Here is a 6,438-nt window from a genome sequence, read left to right on the forward strand (position 1 = left end):
ATGCAATTATCTAAAACTGAAATAATTGAAAATCGCACTACATTTTGCCATATTTTCAAGAGTCATAATTACATGAAGATCCGCAGTCTTTATTACTTAACCTTATTTTAAATCATAGATACAAAATGTCATAAAACTTATTCTACATGATAAAAAAATTCGCTTTCATTTTCCCTTGAGAAAACAAAACGACTTTCCAAACGACCTAATAGTTTTATAAACTAATGTAAACCCTCGTGTTGAAGTGCCCACGTTAAGAATTACCACGGTTTTCTCGTGAAAGCCTAAGAATTTCCCTGGACTCGGAAAGATTTCAACCAATCAATGGCCCACTCCGATCAACAATATTTATCGTGAATTTACTCGCAATTTCGTTCATCTGCGAGTAAAGGGAGTACATACATAGCAAACGAAGTGGCCCCCCTCTTTTCCGGCGTCGAACAAACACCGGACTCCCGACGGGCCGAGATTCGCATTAAATCAAAATGTTGTTTTCGCCATCCATTCGGGAGGCCGCGAAACGCAGTTAGGCTAGCGGGGCCGCGTGTGCCGTATACACAGAAAGCTAAGAATGGGAACGACTTTAGAAACGTGGCTGTCGGTCGGTGAGTAAAATTAATCCAAAAAGGACGAATTGATGGCTCCCTCCTTCGCACCCGTTCCACTTCGTCTCTCTCCGCCCCATAACCGAACTGTTCGTTCGGTGTGTTATCCCCCCTGCCTCCCCTGACGGTTTCACGTTTCCCGTAACCGCTCGCGGCGGTTAACTCGTCACCCCCTAAAGCGGCGAATTCCTTCGCAATATGTTTACGCGAAATCATCAAAACAACCCCACCATGGCGGCGACCGGGGCCGAGGAGCCGAGTATCCCGGCGTGTCGACAACTCGAGGAAACTCGTCGAGACGGTTTCTCTTTCCCTCTCTCCGTTTCGCACAGCGTCTGTTTCTCTTTCTGGCCCTCGCCGTCCTCGTTCTCCTTACCCGCTGGAATCTTCCCTGGATTTCTCCGCGTCCTGCATTCTTTTCCTCCGACACCGACGGACGTCATACCGACGACGAACCGGCACGCAAAAATCCATGCGAAAGCGTCCGACGACGTTCCCAAGGAAAATCACCGATTTCTCTCCGACAAACGAATCACCCGGCGCCGATCACGCCCGGTGATGGGGATCCAATCGTAGGGGAGTGTTCCCTACATGGGGACCACTTAACAATAACCGTATCAACTACAAAATGTATCGAATATATATATATATATTGTTTATAAAAATTACAAGACTGAATTTATTTAGATTTTCCACTTTGGCCACCCCTGGTTTAGACTTCTAACTAAATCGCTATCGTTTCATATGTCACAGTAAAGTATTGACTCTTGGAGATTCTATGCTCGATCTGATTCGATATTTCGTTCCAGTTAGGTTTATGTCGAGATTCGACGCAATAGGTTTTGCACATTGGTGTTTATGATCCGAATATTTTTCTCGATAGACAGGGATATGGCAGTAAGAGAGCAGACACGAGCGAGAATGTTGACGAGGCACGAAGTCCTTCGTTAACCAGGAATGCTGGACAATCGATGGAAGAGGACACGGTGGCCCAACCGGATTTCGCGAAAGATGGGAAAAGGAGCAGCGTTCTCCAAAAGGGTAGGCGGTGCGAGAGCAGCGTTGATCGCAAAACAGAACTTACGCAAGCGAACTCGCTCGAAATGCGGGCTCCTGCAGCAAGCACGAGGGAAACTATTTAAAGGTCACGCATATATTTCGCGGCGGCGGTGCAGCTGCACGTCGGCCACGTAAAAATATGCGAGCGAACGCTTGCGCGCCCGTTTCGCGGCACCCGACGTGCCTGCCCCTGCGTATTGTCTCTCCCGATGTTTACACCTACTACGCCAGTCGGATTTACAAAGCTCAATTTCCTCATTGCTATCTTTTTCCGATTTTTATTCGGCCATCCCGCGCGTCGAATAACGGACGGTGAGATACGGTGATTTTTTAATCGGAGAGAAGTAGCACTGCCATGGAAGTGATCAAGAGTAGATATCAATTTCTATGTAATCTTTGCTCCTGCCAGCTCCACGTCAGTAAAGGATTAATTCGTGAATTGTATGAAGTATAAACTAGACTATACAGACGAAGTCGCTCTTTGCTGAAGACATAGTATTTCAACTTGAAAGAATTTTGCAGCCCCTGTTAATCCTTTGCTCTCGGAGTGTTCTATCTTAACTCGAAAATTAAACATTTCTGTTTAACCGACCCGGAATATTTCGATTCTCTATGATTTTTGAAATTCGGTGGATATGAGATTGATGTAATACCTCATGCTACTTAGTGTCCTCATACTGATATTAGTGGCGCCTCAAAATCACTGTTCGAGTGCCAAGGGTTAACAATACTGACTCGAGCATGCTGTTTTGAATGAAGTTCGGAAATAGAAGAAATTCTCCACGTAACAAATTCGGCAAAAGCAGCGGAGAACCTGCATAATTTAGGGAACGATCCGGCGTAAAATAAGTTGTTCAGTTCCGTCTCAGATTTCTCTATCGTACGGCTCAGATTTTCCGAGCGCGCCGCGTAACTTCGCGAGATACGAGGGAAATCTCGGAGAAAAGTGCGAAGAAGCCGAAGCCGAAGAGCGCGCGAAATGAGATTAAGGGAAGGGAGCAGAGGAGCGAATGCAATCGACCTCGTCTTATTTATTAAAGCAAAGAGTACGAGGCAAGGGTCGGTCGGATGCCTCGGCCTTTTAGAGGCCGGCCACTCTTTACGAGCGTAGACCGAGATCGTCATAAGCACGTGCAGCTACCGCTCGCCGCGGATTCAATTGTTATTACCATCGTCGCCGAAGACGGCGAACCGTGCTCTCTTTATTCGCATACACGTGAGTCGAGGAATGTAGAGCCACATAGTCCTCGAGTTCTCTTATTTCTACATCCTGCGACAGCCATAACGATTGTCGTCTGTGACCATCTCTCGTTTCATTACTAATTCCTCATTCATAGATTATTTTTTTAAGCCTTTCGAATTTGTTTTCATGACACTTGTTTCTCATGATGATAAAGTGAAATTTTTTGAAATTCTGACACGCGGTGTTTTTCCTTGCAACCACAGAATTGTCCGGACAAACTATCAACGGTAACGATTTATTTACAGTTACAGCGACGACAGGAAATAGACTGGAGCGCTTGGCCATTTTAAATTTTATGTTTAGCTCTCTCGGCAATTTTTCATCAGATCTTCTAATTCATTAACCCAGTGTGGAAGAGCCTCTATCGCGTTATTTAATAGACTCTAATTACAGCTGAACCGACAACAGAACAGTGCAACGTGCGAACAAATTGATATTCACGACTGCAAGCTAGCCCTATGACTGCCTCTCCGGTAGGAGCGCAGTAAACTGATTAATTGCCGCTTTAATAAGCTGTTCCAATAGCTCCAATTTATAATCCAGTTTCGAAACGCCCTCCGCGGTGGGCAGAGATATTAAATTTCATTTCCCGCGGAGTGAGAGAGAGAGAGAAAACTGTTCCCGGTGAACGATATAAAGCGCAACTTTCCCAAAGAAATTTCCCAACGAAGACAAATAACAACGGTCGTCAGCAGAACGCTATTAGCTTTGAGTTACGTCGACAGAGGAGATCGCTTAGTCGCAAAGTAGTTCTATGGTGGCCCCCCGGGTCCCGTTCCCCTTGCCAACCCCTTCTCGGCCCCCCTACCCTCCATCAACCGGCGAAGTTCAGCCTTAAACTTATTAAAAGGTATTTAGAAGTCCGGCCCTCTGTTTGCCGCGTGAAGCGGGGCTAGCCGATCCGTAGAAATTTAATTAGCCGGTGGAAAGGTCGGTTCAACGACTAAAATTATTTTCCACAAAAGAACTGTGCCCCCTATCGCAGCCCGCGGATCTTCAAGGCCACGAAACGTCTGTCTCGCATCGCTCCCCTCAGTCCATAAAAATTCAACGATGCACATCTACTCTCGTGTCTCCCTTTCTGCGTGCGTGCTCGCGCTCGCTCGCTCGTACGCTCGCTTGTTCGCCTCTCTGGGTGCACAGCGCACGCATGTATACGCACGAGGCCGGTGTTCGCATGTGCGAGCACGGCGTCGCGATTTAACGATAATAAAGTTCACGAATGGCCTTAAATGCCATTCCTAATTTAAACGCATGCGTAAGATCGCGGGACTTAAGGATACGCCGGGGCTGAGAACCCGCGCTTTCGCCTTGGTCCCCAAAAGATAAACGCTGCTGGTACGCGTAAGCGTGAATCAGGCGAGACCGCCACGATAACGCGATAAATATATCGTCGGGGACGACGACGTCTCGTACGCCGGGAGAGATTGTATACAACGTAACCTCCAGACAGCTCATGTACAGCCGTAGCAGAAACAGCAGCACCAGCACCAGCAGATAACTCCGCGTGCTCCTGTCTCTCTCTCTCTCTCTCTCGCCTCTCACTCACGCCATAGATACCGCAACGAGAACTGGATCCGTCGAGCCGCATTCCCTCCGGATGCACGCAGGTGACACCGAGGACGATCTTCCACGGCAATGGTCCATCCCGTAAACAACGAGGGAACCGCGCGCGTGAACGGCTCCGCTATTTTTTTCGCGCGGCACCCGCGGAAAGCGCGCGCTATTCGAAAATCCGCGGCTCGACCGGCCGCTGCCAATGAGACGCCGGCGACATCTAGCGGCGGCCGGATGAAACGCGCGCGCGCGCAATCCTCGGCACTCGGCAATTTACGTAGACGAGGGGCGGAGAAAGCCGAGAGGTTCCTCGACGCGCTCGTTGTGTGGACGTCGTTTCGGGTTGAGGTGGAGGGGGCGTCTAGACGCAACGTCACGAGTACGTAGCCTCCCCCCTGAGCCACTGTCGGTCTGCCGTGCCCGCCTCTCCCGCCACCCCGTCCCTCGTCGAGGTACCGGCTGGTTCTCCCCTCTTACTTCCCCTCATCGCGATGCCACGCCGATGACGGTCGCAACCAGACACTCCCGTGCGAGGGGCACGGAGGGCGGGAGGCGAGGGTGACTCCGGCTTTTTGGTTAGGAATTGTTGCCGGTCCACGCACGTGTCTGCGCGGCCCTGTCTCTCTCTGCGTGTGTTGCATGCGCGTGCCTGTGTATGTGTGTGCACGCCGAACGAGCGTTCGTCTCTGCACGTGGTGGACTGGTGTGTGGCTCCACACCGTGGTAGCGAGCAGGATGAACCACCACGGGTACGCGGGCAAAACCGACGCGAAAGAGAGACGAAAGGAGCAGGATGCTCGAGGGTGGAAGGAGGAAGAAGGAATATACCTTGTGGATTTGTATCAGCGCGTATCCGACGATCCACCCAGAGGAGGGTGCGTCAAAGTGGCCGCGAATTGAGTTTTCCTCGGGGCACGTATAATTCTAGCCCCCTCCCCCTCCCCCCACGCTCCAGGTTCCTTCCCCTCCGGTGCCCCACCACCTTGGCCCCGTCATCTCCCATCCCCCTCACCCCTTTATTCTCTTGTTCTCCGTCTCTCTTTCCTGTCTGCCTTTCAATCTTGCGCTTTCAACTAACCGCCGTGTCGAGACACGTGCCGGTCAGCTCGCGAGGGTTACGCGTGTCTCTCTCTCCCCCTTTCTCTCTCTCTCTCCCTCCTCTCTCTCTCTCTCTCTCTCTCTCACTCCGTTTCTCTTTGACCGTGTATATATTTATATTCGACGTGTATGTACGGAGGTGGGTTAATCCCCGAGTGGCGGGATCAAAACGTGTCCCTGAAAAATTTTCGACCCGTGCGTCGTGTCTACAGGGTGTTGAAAGAAGGAGTTCGGGATTCCTATACAGTCGACAAGACCGAGTTGATAATTCAAACCCGCTTAAGCGGAGGCGATTTTCGGTGTTTCGGCAACCGGGCTCCGGCCTCGCCTCTATGGGGGTTTTTCACACGGTCCGGTGAATACCGTCCGCCGTATAGGGTGGGAAAGCCTCTCTTCCCGACGCCTCGTATATGTATATTCGCGACTCGCGCTTTCACACCACATTTAGTAGAAACGACTACTTTTTTTTTTTTTGCTTGTCCGCCAGCAAGCGAGGTGTTACCTACTTGTGGAAACACTTTCGTGTGCAAACGGTTTTGCAGCGATGAATAAAGAGCCCCTCCGCTCTTTGCCCCAGCTCAAAAACGATTCCTGCCCGCCGGAACCTGCTAATTACGGGAGCCTCTGTTTCGTTCCGCGAGCACGAAAACATCTTGCGCCTCCGGAAGAGAAAATTTGAATTACAAGCGCTCGCTGCGAACGATAGCTTTTGTTCCGTCGCTTTGCAACCCCCAGGGGTCTCCCGTTCCGTCGGCCGCTACCGCCCTCGTACCAGCATCACCGCGAGCTACCTCTTTGTACATATTTATTATGGTTTTTTATAAAATCAAGTAACACTCCAGCCGCGGATTTTAGCGTGCGGTCGCGTTTAACGAG

Source organism: Lasioglossum baleicum, chromosome 6 (genome assembly GCF_051020765.1).
Source record: "Lasioglossum baleicum chromosome 6, iyLasBale1, whole genome shotgun sequence".
NCBI lineage: Eukaryota > Metazoa > Arthropoda > Insecta > Hymenoptera > Halictidae > Lasioglossum > Lasioglossum baleicum.